Source organism: Cebus imitator, unplaced genomic scaffold (genome assembly GCF_001604975.1).
Source record: "Cebus imitator isolate Cc_AM_T3 unplaced genomic scaffold, Cebus_imitator-1.0 Scaffold66, whole genome shotgun sequence".
NCBI lineage: Eukaryota > Metazoa > Chordata > Mammalia > Primates > Cebidae > Cebus > Cebus imitator.
In genome coordinates, this window is record NW_016107381.1 from 2,293,729 (window position 1) to 2,312,679 (window position 18,951).

Below are 18,951 nucleotides of genomic sequence, written 5' to 3' on the forward strand. Positions count from 1 at the left end.
TTGTGAGATTTTGTGATGGCAGCCCTAGATGACTAATACAAGGTCCCAGGAGACAGACAGTAATACCCTCAAACAGCCCAGAACCTCACCTAATTCTCCATTGCATGCCTTGGGAATGAAGAGAGGGTTGTGGTTCTTACCTGGAAGCACAAAGACAGCAGCCCTGAAGGAACTGATATTAGATGCAAAGGAGACTCACAGAGACATCTACACTAAATTTTAGAGTGGACAAGAAACAACCAAGAACTACTACTCAGAATGTCCAAGGGCACAGAGTCCCACAGTTTTGCATGACTGGGACTCAAGTTATTTTATATGTTTGCAAAAGAAACAGTTATCCCAGGATTGGAGAGCTTGAAGACACTGGGCTCAATCTGGAACAAAAAGGTATTTTCAATATAGGTGGAGCTCTGCCAGTAACACTTGCTTCTACAAAGGAAGGACATTCAAAGCTCCCCCCAGGACTGGAAAGTGCCAGAAAGCCAGCTGCCCCCTGCTACAGCTCAGGGAGTCTCCTTCTCCCCCAGCCACTACCAGCCCTTCTGTTGCAGCAAGCAGAGAGTTCCACTCCAAAGGGGAGGTGGGGAAGCAGATGACCAAAAAAAAAAAAAAAGTATATTACATTAGTTTTCTGTGGCTACTGTAACAAATTACCAAATACTTGGTGTCTTAAAACAACAGAAATTTATTCTCACATAGTTCTGAAGGCTGGAGGTCCAAAATCAGTACCACTGGGCTAAAATCAGGGTGTAAGTAAGGCAATGCCCCCGCTAGAGGCTGGCCCCCACCAAATCATTCCAATCTCTGCCTCCATGGCCACCTGTTCCTCCCCTCTCTGTGCCTAATCTTTCTGTCTCTTTATAAAGACACGTTGGCATTTAGCCCACCCAGTAATCCAGGATAATCTCCCCATATCAGTATCCTTAACTTTATCCTATCTGCAAAAACTTACCATTTGTAACATATTTTACAGTTATTAAAAATTATAAAATTATATAATACATTTTATTTGCAACCGTAAGGCAATATTTATAGGTTCCAGGGATGAGGACCTGACACTTAGGGTGCTGATATGGTTTGGCTGTGTTCCCACCCAAATCTCCTCTTGAATTTGGGTAGCTCCCATAATTCCCATGTGCCTTGGGAGGGACCTGGTGGGAGGTAATTGAATCATGAAGGTGGGTCTTTCCCTTGCTGCTCTCATGATAGTGAATAAGTCTCATAATATCTGATGATTTTATAAAGGGCAGTTTCCCTGCACATTCTCTCCTGTCTGCTGCCATGTAAGATGTGCCTTTGCTCCTCCTTTGCCTTCCACCATGTTTGTGAGGCCTCCCCAGACATGTGGAACTGTGAATACTTATAAATTACAGTCTCTGGTATTTCTTCATAGCAGTATGAAAATGGACTAATAAAAGGGCCATTATTCAACCTACTACAGTCATCTTCCACCTTTTCTTGGCAGACAGGATTTCACCATCTCCCTTCATTCACAAAGGCCATCTTTGAAGCTACTCAGGGGTGCCTATCTTAAGGATACACCTATATCTCTCTGTAATTGGCTGAATTCTAAAATGCCAATTTCTCTAATAAGATTACTCTAACCCTATTTCACTCATGTCACATCTATATATCTATTGTCTTTTATTTATTGACGATGAGCTGACTCAAGGATGCAGCTCAGTGTGTGTGTCTTCCCAACATGCCAAATAAACTTGTGTTTTTAAAAAGTTACAAACTTCTTACTCATAAAAACATTGGAATCCTCTCAGGAGTGCTCTTGAAATACACAGAAACTCAAGAGGAATGAACACCCAGCACTCAGAGACCAAAAGCAACAGGATGGAGAGGGTGTCAAATGTGTAATTTTTAGTGCATTAAGATGTGTCAGAGTGTGCTATGTCCACTAGATGAAAGCTGGAAATCGCATGGTCCAGAAGCTTCTTCCCTATGTGGATCTGAGTTGGAGGATCTCCAAAAGAGGAACTTGCAGAAGAAATGAAGAAGTCATTATTCTCAGAAGGTCACAGTGGGCAGACATGGTGACAGACACATATGAATGCAGCTACTGGGCTCCAGTTTCTATCTCCTCTTTCTAACCCTGGCCCCACCAAACAAAAGCAGCTCCAGGGCAAACTTCAGAGGTGCAGCTTCTCCAGACTTCTCTGTCAACCTTCTTTGCAGCCCCACACCAGCAGTCAGACACACACAGGATATGGGGTTTTCTTGCACAGTGTGACCTATCCAGATCTCCTAATAATGATGTTTTGTGACTGTTTGGTTCTCCGGCTGCCCTTTCCAGACTTTCCCTTCCCCAGTGCCTCCCAACCATGCTAAGTATATTTAAATTTCTAAGGTCAATCCCTTATTCCCACAATATTTACAGTGGCTCTTTTGTCCTCCCTGAACCCCAACTGATATATAGAAATTACTTTTCCCATGCACGATTCAACCTGTAAACCAGTGAACCTAAAAGTATTTCTCAATGTTTAGCCCAAGACCCTCCTACATCAGAAATACCTGAGGAGCCTGTCTTAAATTCATATTGCTGGGCTCCACTTCAGACCTACTGAATCAAAATCTCTAAGAATGGGGCCCAGGATTCTGCATTTTAACAAGCATGGCAGGTGACTTGTACACATGCAAATTAAAACAATTATGCTATTTCTAAGATTTAAAAACTTTTGATACCATTGAAAACAGTAGTTCAGTCCATTTCCTTATTCACTGAGTCATCACCGACCAGTTGTTATGTGCTACAGACTATGTGGTGAATAAGGTCATCTCTTGTCCTCCTGTGGCATGGATACCCTAGTATGGGAAATATGAATGTGATTATAACAGCTCTTGTTTATTAGATGCTTACTACATAGCACTTTACATGCATTATTTCACCAACAACCCTACAGGAAGCAGCGTCTTATTATACTCGTTTTCCAGGTAAAAAGCTGAGGCTGAAAATATATGAGCCCAAATGTCACCTTGAACTCATCTTTGTGCCATTCCACTGTCTGCAGAATAATGCAAGTTGTTCGTGGTGTATGGGCACCCTGGATGAGAGGGCTGAAGAGTAAATCAGAGCAGTAGAAACCACAGAGTAGGAACCATTTAAATCATAAAGTGATTCTGAAACCATTCTGAAATCTTATCCACATCCTTCCCCTTGGTGTGGGATTTGGCAGTTAGGAAGCAGAATTATTTCACTGCACTTTAAATCTGCAAATAAATGTTCTATTCTTTCTGTTAATACAGATAACTGTTAAGACATCCTGATAATCCCTCCTGTTCCCGTCTAGTTTGTAAGAGGTAGGCAATTTGGATGTTCGGAAACCTGATGAAGGTCTTGACGGTAAAAGGCCTGGGGCAGTAGGAGTCTGGAGGCACTATTTGCCTTGGCTGTCAAAAGTTTTAACATCAAAAGTCTCCCCTCCTAATAGGGAGAGGGTTCTTCCTGGGGAGAAGAGGCTTCTGTGATCTCTATAAACCTGGGTCCAAAGCTTAAAACTTTATACTCCTCTCTCCCCTGGAGTCCATTTATATCTTGATAATAATATAAAGTTGCCAGTTACAATGAAATGGCTTTTTCCTTGTATTTTGCAGGTTACTCTGGAAACTTCAGGAGGGCATAACTGTGAGGGAAAAGGCTCGTGGTACTAGAGGAATAATCACAGGGGCTAAGAACATTTCCAGTCCTGGCATCCAGTGATCCAGTCCCAGTGAGGCTCCTGTGAAGCTGTGGGAGGCTCTGCACTGCTGAATTCTTGGGGTGTGCCCATCACCCAGACATGCAGCACTCCCTGGGCCCTTCCTGACTGAGCTGCTTCTCAGATTTCCCATTACCATTCTAGTACCCCTGAAACAAACGATTTAGTACGAGAACCCCAGATTATTCCGTTACTCTGCCAAACATCCCTAACACAAGGTTTGTTACACAGTCCTGAGCCCCACCTGGCTCCAGCTTCTGCAAGAGGGAGCTTGCCCCTTCTTATAGATCGCCAATGCTGATTGACCCTTGGTCTTGTTCATTTGTTTTTTAATTGAAGGCATCCTACAACACCATTGTCCTAGACTCATCTTTCCAACATCAGACCCTCTCTGAAACATACCAAAGAGGGACACACTCCTCACACAGGGAGCATTATCCTCTCTCAGTGTGACCTTGGAAGAAAGTTCCTGTAAGACTCTAGCATTTCAATAGCAGGTATTCCAGACACAGCCTCCTCATTCCCCGCTGGGTTCCTCATAGCTCAGCTTCATCCTTCGTTCTTTCCCATTTCATTCTTATATGTCTTCTTTCGGAAATAGTTATATGAGTCTTAGTTTGATGGATGTTTATTGTTTTAACTAATAAAATTCAAAGTAGGGTTCCTGCTATGGACTGAAATCTGTCCCTGAATTTCACATATTGAAGCCCTAACCTGCAATGTGACTGTATTGAGAAATAGGGCTTTTGGGAAGAAAATAAGGTTAAGGTCATAAGGGTAGAGTCCTTATCTGATAGGATTGGTGGACTTGTAAGAAGACAAAGAACTTGCTCTCCTTCTTTCTCCACACATACATACCAAGGAATGGCCATATAAGGACACAAGCCAGGAAGATAACCCTAACCAGAACCCAAACATGCTGGCTCCTTGAGTTCAGACATCCAGCCTCCAGAACCGTTGAGAAAATAAATTTCTGTTGTTTAAGCCACTCAATCTTGGGTACTTTATTTTGGCAGCCTGAGCAGACTAAGACAGACTTGCTTTAAATTACAATAAACTAGGTCATTAAAATACACCATGGCGTGCGCTACGATGGAGGTAAACATCTAGTACTATTGGACTAACCCTGTCTTGAGGGCAAAATGTCTTCCCAGAAGAGATGATGCCTAAAGTTAAACTGTAAAGGATAAAGGGATGGAAAGTATCTTCAAAGGAGGAGAGGTCATGCACAAACCTGGAAAGTACAAAAGATCACGGATCCACTGGATACTACAAGCATTTCAATATGGCAGGAGAGCAGAGTGGAAAGAGATGAGTGACAAGAAGTGTGGCTGGAAGACTTAACAGGGACAGAGTAAGAAGGTCATATTAAGGAATTTATTTGGACAGCAAAGAAAAACCACCTGAAGAGTTTTAAATACGGGACTGATAAAACAGGAGGTACATTGTAAAGAAAGGTCATAGAATGTAAGTAGCATGTCCATGTCCAGAATCAGCAACAACAACGTTATAATAATTCAACAAACATGTAATAAATGCCTCTTATGGTCCAGGAGCTCTCCTAGGTACCAGGAATATAGAAGTAAACAAAACAGATGAAAAAAAAAAATCTATTCTCATAAAACCTATCTTCTATCATTGGGCTGCAGACCATAATCAAGAAAAAAATATTGTATATAGTATGTTGAGATGGCAATTAGAGAGTCCAGAATGAGTGCGAGTGGGCAGGGGATGGGAGATGATATAGACTAATAAGAGAAGGCCTTGCTAATAAAGTGGCATTTGAACAGAGACCCAAAGGAGGTGAGCAATGAGCTGGTGGAATCTGAAAACAGAGCATTTTAGGCTGAGAGAGTAGCAAGTGCTTAGGTCCTGGGGTAGGAGTAAGCCTGTCCAGGATAGCTAGGAGACCAGTACAGTTCGAGCAGTGGGAGAAGGGGGTAAAGGGAAGAGCTGAGGCCAGGTGTCTTCTTGGGATGCATTCAAAGCCCTGAGTTCTTGGGCTGCCAGAATTACCAAGGCCCAAGAAGAAATGTAGAGTTGCTAGGATCAGGGCAGAAAATACACAAGGGAAACCTGGATAATGTTAGAATGTCAGAAAAAAAAAAAAAGTACTGAAAAAAAGACCCACAATGTTGGAGGCTCATGTCAGAGGGGCATGAAGTCAACTACAAGGGCCATTTCTGGAATACCTTGAGTGACAAAATTAATTTTTAAAAAGAAGTATAGAGGCTGGACATGTGGTTCATGCCTGTAATCCCAACACTTTGGGAGACTGAGATGAGAGGATCACTTGAGCCCAGTTTGAGATGAGCCTGGGAAACATAGCAAGACAAATAAAAATAGCCAGGTGTGGTGGGGCATGCCTGTAGTCCCAGCTACTCAGGAGGTTGAGGCAGGATTTTTTGCACCCAGGAGTTGGTGGTTGCAGTGAGCTGTGATTGAGCCACTGCACCCTAGACTTGGAAACACAGCAAGACCCTATCTTATTCTAAAAAAGCAGGAAAAAAATGTATAGAAAATATAAACTCTTTCCCATCTATATGCCACACCTTGTCACCTGGGCCCCAAAACAGCTCTTGAATCCAAACTTTCTCTCACCTACTTCATCTTCCAATCTCCCCTGGCTCATGCCCCCAACCACATTTTTTTCTTCCATTTATACATTCACATACACACAGGATTCTATGAACATCTGGGAATACACACACATACTTGGAAAAGAGAGTGGAGCTATCTATACCAATAATTTCCACACACCTCCCCATGAACACTGGCAGGAGGCGAATTTTCACCAAATCCTTCATGAAATAACACAAAAGAACAGGAAACTATAGTGAGTTTTCAGAAAACTAAATGTATCCCATTGAAATATCTGTTTCGATTATCTGCCGTAACGAGTACCAAATATCTTAGTGGTTTAATACAATGAAAGTATATTTCTTAATATGCTGGTAATTAAGTTATCCCCTCTTTACTGGAATGCCATTTTTCTATATTCTGGAATTCTGCAAACCATATTCGGCTTTGCCAACTTCTTCCTGAAGTTTCTGCCAGTAGCAGGTTCTGGAAAAGACTGCAAGAATGGAGGAGAGATAAGGGACATGCTCCTTCCTGGGCTGGGTTTCAGTTTTGGTTAGTTGTTTGGTAATGGTTTCAGGGGAGGTTGTTTTGTTTTGCTATACCTGTAAATGTCACCTGAGCACTACTTTTTTACCTAGTAACAGTCACTGGTTCTAAAAGCAGTTGGTTCCAGTTTCCAGTTTTTTCCCTATTCCCAGAATGAGCCTCACGGAGCTCCCAGAGATACCAGCACTGCTGGTCAATGTCCCCTCCTCAGAGCAGTGAGTTTCACCTCTGCATTACTCACTTGTAATTTAGTAAGAATGTTCTGGGTCAACAGGTGGCCTTCCATAGGGTCGTTTGGGTACTCGGTCTCCCTGTGATTCAGTCACCACTAGGCCCCTGGGTCCTATGCAAGATCCTTAGTGTCTGTCCTACAGATGGGAAATTGAAGACAGGAAAATTGTGTAGGAGGTTTTTACAGGCTGGGACAGCAAGTGATGAACCTTGTGTGTGCCACATCCCGATGGCTCATCTCACTAGGAGGGAGGCTGGGAACTGCAGCCTGGATGTGGCTTCTGATGACAGTGCAGCAATCACTGCCACACAATGTCCTTCCTCTACTAGATGTTCAACTGTCCATTCCTAAAGCAGAGTAACAGTAGTGGTGAGGTTTTCTGTTGGCAAAGTAAAAGGTTAATTTCCCCCCCTCAAGACCTCAGCACTCAGTAGGTTCATGAAAACCAAAAGGCTGAGAACATTGCACCCTAATACAGCTGGCCTCAGATGCCTTCTTTGTGCTCATATAAGTGACGGCCCAGATCTGTTTATGCTCATTTCCAAGTTATAATCTCTTTTCTTCTGAACACAGTGAAGCATAAAGCTTCCATCCCATTATTATATGGAAAACCTATAATCATATGTCATTCATGATTTCTAACGTCAGGGTTGTAATTATTCTCTAGTGAACTCACATACTTGAGGCTCCAGATGAGTGCTGAAAGTGGGGCAGGATTATTCAAGTTCTTTGACCTCCCTAGAAGAAATTTCCTATTTACAAAATAAGAATAGTACATAGTTTAGAATAATTTCTTAGCTGATTTTGATACTATATTCATTTTTGGCTTTTGTTAAACTGCTTTCCAGATAGTTAAGTTCATATATTTGTACATGGCTCTTTTATTAATCTTTACAAAATATGAAATATTTTGTAAAAATCTTCACTTATCCATAAATTACTGTCTAATCCATATAAAGTGCAGGCCACTGAAAAGATACAGATCACTTGAACTTTAGAAAGCAATGCTGATTATGAGACCTTCTAAATATCTTTGGATATCTGAGATATTTGTCTGCAAAATAAAAACAAGTTTAGTATTCAGTGCTAAGTCTACAAAAATAATAATAATAATTGAACCAGAAGTTTTCAGGGTGAATAGGCAGAACCCTCATAATTAGGGTAGGAAGAATTTTTAGAACCCAAATCAGGACTGTGGGAGGTAAAGAGGCATTTAATAGTCTTTCTCTCTCTTTATATTCATAACAAAACCATTTAAAAGGAAAAACATCATACCAGCAGGGTTTTTAAAAAAGACAATTACTGTTTTCCTTTTTCTGTAACTCTTGCAAATCCAGAAGGAGCTAGATTGTGTCTGACTATGGCAAGAATATATTAAGTTCCAACTGCCTTGTGAACACCAAAACCAATGCTTTAGAAACCTACTCCTGTTCCTTTTTTTTCCTCTCTTACTCAATGACACCAACAACCAACCAGTCCCTGGAGCTAGAAAATGTAGAATCATTCTTGGCAGCCTCCTGTGTGTTGATTCTTTATATATTATCTATCTTCGCATGCATAGTATTGCACTGTATATATTTATCATACTTTTATTTCTTTCCAGCTACTTAAACACAGGAGCCATTTTTTTTTTTTTTTTTTTTTTTTTTGTATCTCTAGTGCTTAGCACAGCACGGGCACAACGTAAGCACTAAATAACAGCATTTGAAAGTCTTTATCCTAGCTCTTTATATTGAATCACCAAGCTCTGCCAATATTTTATCTAAAATGTCTCTTGAATTCATCCTCTCCCTCAAGATTCACAACCCACTTGGACTATCTGGAACATTCGATCAACTGTTCTGCCTCTAGGCTCAACCCTCCTCCATATTAATCCTCCATACAGGTGCCATGTTATCTTTCTAAACAGTGACCCTTTTGTCTAAAACCTTCCATAGCTCCCTAATGTCTGGAATAGGGTCCAAATTCTTAGCATAATTCTCGGCACAGCCTACCTGCCTAAATTTATCTCCAGAAAGTTGCACCTGTGTGTTCTAAGCTCTAACCCTATCAAACAACATTTTTTAATCAAGAAATAAGTTAACTGTGGTCCCCGTGATTTGTTGTTTCTCCTTCCATTTAAAGCATTTCCACTCTTCTCAAACCATCCATCAAGATCTGGATTAAATGTCGTTTTTCTATGAATACAAATTCCCCAGACAACTTAAAACACATTGCTTATATATTCTCCTAAATTCTGTGCCCCTTAAGGTAGGAACCATGTCTAAATTATTTTTACACACCTGTTACCCAATTCAGTTTCTGACACAACAACATCCGTAAATCTTTCCTGAGAATAATTGCCAACCAGTACCTAGGATGTTTAGTATTCTGAAATATTAATTGGTACCTTCACTTCTATGAAAGCTAGCTTTCTGTTCTTCAGGACTCTCCAGTACCTGTGATCAAAGTCATAGGCATGAAAACCTCCCTTTTTAAGGAGGAAGAGAAAACAAATTTACTTCTTTGGGGAAAAAAAAAAAAACTGCTGGTGTTATAAATCAAAGAAAAATTAAATTAGTCCTTCTTGTTGATGATAATGATAATCTTACCGTGACATAATTTCTAAACCACTCCCATATACATTATCTTACTTGTTAACACATCAATGTAGCTGGATATAGTCATGCCTTAGAGGGAGTTGGTTGGAGTTAAGGATCTGACTTTGGCATCGGGATGGTAAGGGTTCCTCCATATGCAAAATATATGGCCTTGGGAACATTACTCAACCTCCTTAAGCCTCCCTAAACCCATGTTTTCACACTAGTAAAAATAGGAATAATAATAGTAGAAATAATTATTGAAAGTTTCTTACATGCAAATACTTTTCTAAATAGTTTTCATGTAATTCTTTTAATCCCAACAAAAAGTTAAGAAAATACCATGAACTGCCTTTAATGAGGAGACGGAGGCACAGCTAGCAAATGGTAGGGCCAGGATGGGGACCTATTCTCCTAACCACTGTGTAAACCACCTCAGAGATTTTTATAAGTATTAAATGAGATCAAGAACATGCAGCCTTCAGCATAAAGGCTGAAATGGAATGAGTCTTTAATAAACACTGGCTGTTATTAGTCCCATTATTATTACATAGGAGAACAATGGCAATCACTCAGCTGAACTATAATAAAATCAAATCACCCACCTACACCAGATACCTAAATAGAATTGTCCACTTTCTATAGCCTCAGAAAGCAAACAAAGAGAAAACCAAGTGGCAGGAAACTGAGTGTAGTTATGAAGGCATTTTATGAGTAGCAGATGCTTCAGACAATGGGCAGCAGTGTTGTGGCAGAGCGCAGAAATTTTTTGGAAGGTGAACATCACTGGCATGTAGTTGTCCTACTCCCACTAGGAGGATGGCTCATTTTTCACCTTAATAATTGACCCAATCCTATTGAAAAGCGAAAAGGGCCCTAGATTTGGTTTTTCTGTGGACATAAATCACATGGTAATCCTATCTGTGTCCACATGGAAGCCAGCACGGTACAAGACAAAACTACCCAAACCCTGCCCCCTCCACTCTATACCCCAAGGACCCTTAGAGGAGACTCCCTCTTCAAATTACGCTACCTTCCATGTTTTATCATCTGACCCATTTCCTTCCCTCCAGACTACATGGATTTACGATTTTGCTAAAAGCAAATAACAGCAACTGTCACTGAAAATAGGAGATTGACTACTAATTGAATAGATATGTGTTACTATAGGTACATGATACATCAAGCAAAGATCTCTGCTGAGGGAAGCCATCCAATAGAACTTTCTGTGATGGTGTTCTACATCTTTACTGTCCAATATGGTAGCCACTAGCCATGTGCATATTAAGCTTTTGAAATATACTTACTCAAACTGAGAAAATACATTTTTAATTTTATTTAACTTTAGCCACAGATAGTTACTGACTACCTTATTGGACAGCACACCTCTATAGACCATCATCTACTTCTTTTATTAATAATTAGTGCAAAATGGTTACTCAGTGTTTAAGACTTGACCTCCCAAGACAACCAAGAAAGTAAACTCAAAGGATCCTGGTCCTCTGAAGGCAAGATGACCTATAGAACTACAGTCCCTAACCAGATGTTTCTGAAATCTGCTTCTGGAAGGACTGGAAGGCTAACCTTCAAATTAGTCCTAGGCCACTTAATCACTATTCAGTTGAAGTACACGAAACAATTACTTCTATCAGTTCTAAGTAAAGATGGGCTGCTGACATTTAAGCAGCAGGAAAAAAAAATTAGAATTGACTGCTGCAATCACAGTGAGTACTGAAAGAATAAATTAAAAATCAAGTATCACCCAAATAAATGCAGAATAATTTATCTCTATTTTTCTCTTACAGAAACATCTCATTTAGTCATGCTTTGGGCTGGGAACTAGAGAGATTTGCTTTTCTATAAAAATGGATTTGTTAAGGTACAAGGGAAGGTGGCAAGCTTTGCAAGGCCTGTAAAGGGCAAATGCCAAGCCTTTGTGAGGATGCAAGTATGGGCAAAGAATGCGGGGCTTGGATCTTGAGAGAAATAGAAAGCTATTGAACTATTTTGAGGCAGGGAGAAGACATGACCAGTTTGGGATTTCACAAAGTTGCCTGTGACTGCCATGTGAAAAAACTTTTGGAGTGAGGCCAGAGGACTGATAGCAGGAAAGCCAGAGAGGAGTGGGAAGATTCAAGAGATACTTAGGGCAAAATTGACTGGGATTCATGATTGGATAAAGGGTGAGGGAATGGCAGATAAAGAGCGAGAGCTTCCTGGTTTTTATAGCTGAATGGAGGAAGATCTAATCCTTGAGATAAATACACCAGAAAGAACCAGATCTCGTGCAGAAGGGAGGAAAGAATGAGTTTCATTTGGACATTTACGTTTGAATTCTACGACAAAAACAGCAAGGATAGGAAGTAGACAATTGGACATGTGAATCTAGAGTTCAAAGAAGTGGTTTCGTCTATACTACTGATTCCATTTTTTTTAGAATGGTAGATTGATGGAATGTGTCACTTTTCCACCCATTAAAGGTGATGCCTGGAAGTAGCATAAGTAGAGCAAAGAGGACTTCTCCAGAATCTATATTTTATAGGTCACAGCTTTCTCCTCACAAAACTTCACACTGCCCATCCCCTCCAGAAAAAACTGCAGTCACCACATATTTTGGGAACACTATGGTCTGTGGTCTTGTTCTCACTACTAAAAGACATCTATTTTGGCCATACTTGCCAAGCCTTTTTCCTGCTGTTTAGGCTGTGATGGTCTTAACATTTCAGCACTTTCTGACTTTTGAGGCCCTCCACTGGCCACATCCTCAGTCCACAGCCACATGATCCCTGAGCCCAGAAGGCGTAATTAGCCTGAGGCCTGGGATCACACAGCCCAATGTCCACAGGGGCCATGCTTAAACTGAGCCACTACCCAGCTCCATCCTGCTGTTGTCATGCAGAAATACCCAGTATTCCTGGAGTTTATAAAAGAAACTGAAAATGTAGAAGAGTAGGATGGGAGCCAAAAAAGTATGAAACCTCTCTACTCTTAAATGTTTAGTTCAAATTTTTTTTTAAAACCACCTGGGCGAAACAAAACTATATATTAGGTACAACGTACACTGCTCAGGTGACAGATGCACCAAAATTTCAAACCACCACTAAATAACTGAGTCATGTAACCAAAAACTACCTGTTCCCCAAAAACTAATGAAATAAATTTTTAAAAAAAAAAACTCTCGCAGACTCCGCTCGGACCCAGGGCCGTCAGTGTTTGACCTTTGGTCTCACCAATGCACATGCACAACATTCATATTCACATTCATTCATTAATTGTCCTTAACTGATGCTCCTTCCTACCAAATCCAAATGCATCCTCAGAATCTATCTCCACACAATCCTCCAGGGAGATAATAATCCAAATATTCAGAGCTACATATGAGTTGAAACTTATTTGCCATGTCTATTCTCCTTTGCAGGAACATGTGAACACCACAAAATTTTCCAAATAAAGTCCTCCTTTCTTTCTTTAAAAAGACAAAAAACAAAACTGCCTTGAAGCACACACACAAATGACAGGATCCTTTTGGTGTCTGCTTCTATTGGCAGATATTGTGTTACGAGTCTATAAGCTATTCCTATTTACTTTGCACCTTGTCTCTGCTCGGTGACCTCTTAAATGCCACTGTAGTTCAGTTAAATCAACATCTTTTTCTATTCACTCTTGGCCTTCACTTCTCCTCTCAACTTTTTTTTGAAATGTCAACACCATTTTCCTATACCTTGTCCTGATTAAAAGTAAGAAAAACCTGGATGCTTTTCTTTGCCTAATTCTCTAATGTGACGATAACTGATGAAAATGACTTTTCATACACTGACCTCCGAACTCAAGGGCAGTAGGGAGGAATCTGCAAGTTCCTGGACTTCTTTCTGCAAAGTGACTTGCTTTGTATTCACCTGAGTTTAAATGAATTGAAGAAAGAGTTCCCATTCATTCCAATTAGTGAAAAAGCAATCATTTTCCCATGTAAAATTAAAGCTTTAGCAGGCACCTTTCCCTGAGAAGGCATGAAGCTGAACACTTTTAATTTAAGCCAAACAAGAGCATTAAGAAGATGTATTCCTTTAGAGCTCTACTCTGTCAGGGGCCTTGAATGCCAGTTATTGACTTTTTAGCCAAAGTAAAAGATCTTTTTGCTATTGTCTTTATGGATCACTATTAAAAAAAGAACCAGCAGTTAGTCGATCATCAAGTTTTCTTTGGTGGGGGCAGAGGGAGGGAGAATTACAGTTGCATGCCGTGCATAGCAGGTGCATTCATTTGCTTGGGCTGACCTAACAAAGTCCCACAGACTGGATGGCTTAAATAACAGAAGCTCATTTGCTCACAATGCTGGAGGCTAGAAGTCTGAGATTAAGGTGTGGGCTGGGCTGATTTCTTCTGAGGCCTCTGTCCTTGGCTTGTAGATGAGCATCTTCACAAGATCTTTCTCTATGCACGCCTGTGTCCTAATCTGTTCTTATAAAGTCAACAGTCATTGTAGATTAAGGCCCACCCTAATGACCTCACTTAATTTAGTTACCTCTTTATAGATCCTGTCCTTAGATACAGTAACATTTGGAGGCACTGGGAGTTAGGACTTCAACATATAATTTTAGAAGGAGACAATTCAACCCAACACAGGGGCCTTGAGCATAACTTATGTTGGAGTGTGAGTTTTAGTGAGAATTAACAGAAACTAATTCATGCCAGTAAGAACAAAAAATGAGTAATAATAGTAATGAAGACAAGAAACAAAGAAAATGCTCTAAGGCAGAAAATGATCCTGCTTCAGAAAGGGACAGGAACTAAAAAAAACTCTTAAGCTACATTTCCTCTCCCCACTGCTTCCTCTGCAGATAGGCTTACTCTCCCTCTACAAGTATGCTTTCTCTTTTCCTCATTCCATAAGATAGAAAATGGTACCCACTCTTCCAAGCTTACGTAGAACAGGTCCTGCCATTTATCCAGACAGACTGGAAAGACTTCAGTCCTGATTTCCAGGGGACAAAATCGGATTGTCCCAGCCTGGGTTAGGTGTTCACCCTGATTCAATCAGTTACAACTATGGCAATATGGCCAATGAGGCTATTTTAAACATGGCTGTTTTGGGCCAATCTTTGTGAATTGGGATGATTCATATGGAAAAGATAGATATCCATGATCACTGGCCTGTAAGTAGGCTAAATGCTCTAAAACTTGTCACTATGTGGATAAAAATATTTTTTTCTGCATGTCCCATTCTTGTCAGATCTCAGCATCTGTTTCTTCTGCTAACCAGCTTAGCTAGATATTTCTCTTCTTGAAGCATAGACAATAGGTAACTATAGCAACTGGTTGTACAGGTAATTGCTATAAAACATTGCCCAGGGGTTAGAAAGCCATGGAGACACTGATCCCTACATTCGACTGAGGCATTAGTTCACAGCTAAGGTGAGTTTCTTGTCTCCAGAACAATCAATGTTTTACCTTTAAATATAAAGAAAAGTCTGTGTACCACAATTCTGCCTGAAAGCTCTGGCATTGAAGTGGGCCCAGGAGATGCAATTTCAAACAAGACTCACGTTTTCATCTTCCAGGTTCGTGACTTGGTTAGGTCTCAGTTGCCTCTAATCTTCTCCTTTGTCTTCGTGGCTTCAGCTGTCCAGCATTTCCACGGGCAGGCTAATGAGGAAAGACACAGGTTCAATAACATCACCTTTAGATCTAATAAGACAGTATTCCCTCAGATGCAATCAGTTCATCCCCAGAGGTCCAGCCAGCATCCTAGGCATCCTGGAATTCTTCAGTTCTTGTTGAGTTCCTCCTTGTCCATTTACTGTCACCTGGAATCCACAGACACAAAGCAATATCCTTTCGTCTCCTTCACTGTTTTAAACCAAACATAGCATTGGAGTGACTTACTTTAGAATGGCTAAGAAACAGACATCATCCAGGGATTTATGGGCTCATGTCTTCCTTTGCCAAGAGACTTTGGGAGACAGCTCGATGACCGAGCACATGGATCCAGGAGTTAGGCTACCTAGGCTGAAAGTCCAGCTCAGTCACTTTCTAGCTCTACCTTCAGCATGCTATTAACCTTTCTGAGCTTCAGTTTCCTCACAGAGTTGCTATGATGATTAAATGAGATAATATACATAAAATCCTTAGAACTATGTAATTTATTGTTATTTTGGGATTTTAATTTCATTTTATTTTTGAGACAGAATCTTGCCTCTTGCCAAAGCTGGAGTGCAGTGGCATGATCCCAGCTCACTGCAACCTCCACCTCCCAAGTTCAAGCAATTTTCTTGCCTCAGCCTCCTGAGTAGCTGGCATTACAGGTGTGTGCCACCACACTCAGCCAATTTTTGTATTTGTAGTAGTGACAGGGTTTCACCATGTTGGCCAAGACAATCTCAAACCCTTTTCCTCAAGTGATCTGCTCACCTCAGCCTCTCAAAGTGCTGGGATAGCAAGTGTGAGCCACTGCACCAAATTTATTATTATTTTGGTTGCTACAGCCATAATATAAAATCTTACCTGAAGAATCACCAAGGAATGGACTATGGCAAAATGTAGGGATATTCCTCTCCACTTACTATTCAAGGCCATCCTGCACCCTTTAATTGCATTCTCCTACCATTCAAGCATTTGGGATCCTCATGCAAATTTCCCCTACCAGCAGGCACCCAGATCTTACTCCTATGGTAACAGTACTCTCTAGGTCTTGGCTTTTACCCTCCTTTACCCTCGTTCCCCATTCTGTCTTCTCATCACAAGGTCAATGTCCAGTCTTTATCGCCAATGCATGCTGTCATCACCAGTAGGAGTAAAAAAGAAGACAGAACTCCTCAGAATCCCTAAACGACCAAAGGCAAAGCCAAAGTTAAATAATTAGATTGATCCCTGAGGCAACGCTAGGACTTAGTGTGAGCTCCAAAACTCAGAAGGCACAGTGCCTTCCCACAGTGCAATACGGCCAGCCTTGCAGCTCAAAGTGGTTGCTTTTTCAACTGAGCATCTGCCTCCTCATTGGTCTTCCAGCCTTCCATTGGCCTCACTTCAATCCACCTTTGAGACTGCCATAATCTTTCTGAAACTCAAAATCTAATCATGTCCCTCCTGTACACCAGACACTCAATACAATGTCCTAAATGCATCCTGCCATGTCTGTCCTTCACACATACCTGGGTGACCACACACCATACCCATTTGTACTTATTTGTTTACTTATTGCCCCCTCCATAGATTATGAACTTCTGGAGATCAAGGATTTTGTCTATTCATCTTTGTATTCCCACTATCCAGGAGAATAGAAATTATAGTTCAATGCTAAGTGGCATGGTTCCAAATCAAATTATCAAAATATTATAGGAGTTTAGAGATAAGAAAACAATCTAGAACACTTAATTCAAGCCCTTTATTTACACAAATTTCTGTCTGAGAAAAATATCCCCAATATCTTCTGCTCACTGTTTTATGAGTCTTTTCTACTTTTTATGCCATAACACCCCCACCCGCCCCCATCTATAGCCATCTACACAATTGGTCATGCCAATTATACTAAGTATCTCCTAAAGCTGTCCTTTACATTCTAGATTCACTACAACTATCTGAGTTCAGGTCCCCTTACTCTCACCTGGGCATTGAGATCAGCCTTCCTTTTTGGTCACGTCACAAATTCTTTCTCCAATCTACTGTCCATGGTGCTAACCTAATTCTTTCTAAAAATTTAACAGCTCACAAACCACATTCTCTCCCAGATAAAATATTTGAAGGCTCCCTATTGCCCAAAAGATATGTTTTTAAAATTCCCGCATGTCCCAGGAGCCCCCTTTGGCCCCTACCTCTTTTTCAGTCTCATTTCCTACCACTCCACTTACCCATCAGCCTACACTTTAGCCACAGAAAACCACAGGCCATTGGTATACTGCTCCAGGGTTTCTGTGTAGCGAGTTGTTTCTTCTAAGCGAAACATCTCATCATCCACCCCTTAAACAGTTAACCTGGTTAACTTTTACCCATTTTTCAAAACCCAATTTAGCAAACAACTCCTTCAGAAACCTTCTATGATTCCCTTCTGAAATAGCCAATTGCACCTTCGCTTCTATTCACTTAACACAATATATATGACAAAGTACTCTAAATATTTGCCAGTCTATCCCTCACTTTACTGTAATCTCTTTGAGGTCAGGAGACATTTCTTATGAATCTTAGCATTTCCTGAGCATGAAACCCAGTATCCAGAATAGAGTATGAACTGTAATAAGTATTTGATGAGTGAGTGAGTGAGTGAATGAGACAGAAGGTGCTATTCTTTATATACAAAGGTGATACCACTACTATCCCATCCACAGATTATATCTTTAAGATATGTTTTCCAACAATGGGGTGGATTACATGGATACATCCGCATTCCACCATCCTTTTTATCCTAGGATCAATGATTCCAGCATGGCTGAAGCCATTAAATAGTTTGTGCTCAGGGAAAAAACCAACTAGCTGTACCCAAAGGGAAATCCTGACCTTGACTTCCTCATCAGTATCACTCACTCCCCAGCTGATCCTTGGCCTTCCCATAAGGTCAGCATGCAGCATAGCTTGGGATTGAGAAATGTAAGAGCAATCTTCTTCAACCTTCAGTAAGACTGGGACAGCACATGTGCAAGATGTCAATGGAGGAAGTTCCCCTTCCTGTCTTCCTCTAATATGACATAGCAAACACAGTGCTGGAATAAAGTTGAAACTAAGAACTTGAGTGGTTGATTAAACTCCTCAGTTTCACTCCTCTGCTAATGAACTACAAAAGCCTTCAATATACACACCAACGTTAGAGAGATTTGGTCACTTAATTACCGTAAAACAACCCCACAGGTTAATGCATGCTTAATCTCAAAGTAGCAGCAGTAACCATGTTGTTATTTATATCAATTGCACAGTTAGAATCAAATGTAGAGACTTCAGGCCCAGAAATGTGAGACAACATCTGATTTAATAGGACAGAAGAAGCATATTTTCCTATCCACCCCAATACCTCTCCCTCAAAATCTAACCTACCATTTTACCATGGTCTGAAATTCTAGAACCAGAAATGTATTCCTTTGATCTTTTTCTCTGTTAACATGCAAATAACATAGAGGACGGATCATATGTTAGACCATGGTCAATTGTGTATGCCTTAGATTTGGTAAATTTAGCCATTTTTACATGGAACTAAGAGAGCAAGGAGTCTATATCCAGCATCCTATTTTGCAGGATTGAATTACTGAAATTTTCTTCCTCTGCCTTACTAGCATCCCAAGAACGAGGCAGCATGAATTCCAACTCAGTGTTTCACTTTATACAG

General features: G+C 40.7%; 1 long non-coding RNA gene across 1 annotated transcript in view; it reads right to left on the minus strand.

Moving 5' to 3' along the window:
• Nucleotides 1-15,287, minus strand: part of LOC119471613 — a 55,714-nt gene extending 40,427 nt beyond the window's left edge. Inside the window, exon 1 of the long non-coding RNA XR_005200675.1 lies at nucleotides 15,188-15,287. This is a non-coding gene — a long non-coding RNA (uncharacterized LOC119471613). The remainder of the gene's footprint in view (nucleotides 1-15,187) is intronic.
• Between the last annotated feature and the right edge of the window lie 3,664 nt (nucleotides 15,288-18,951).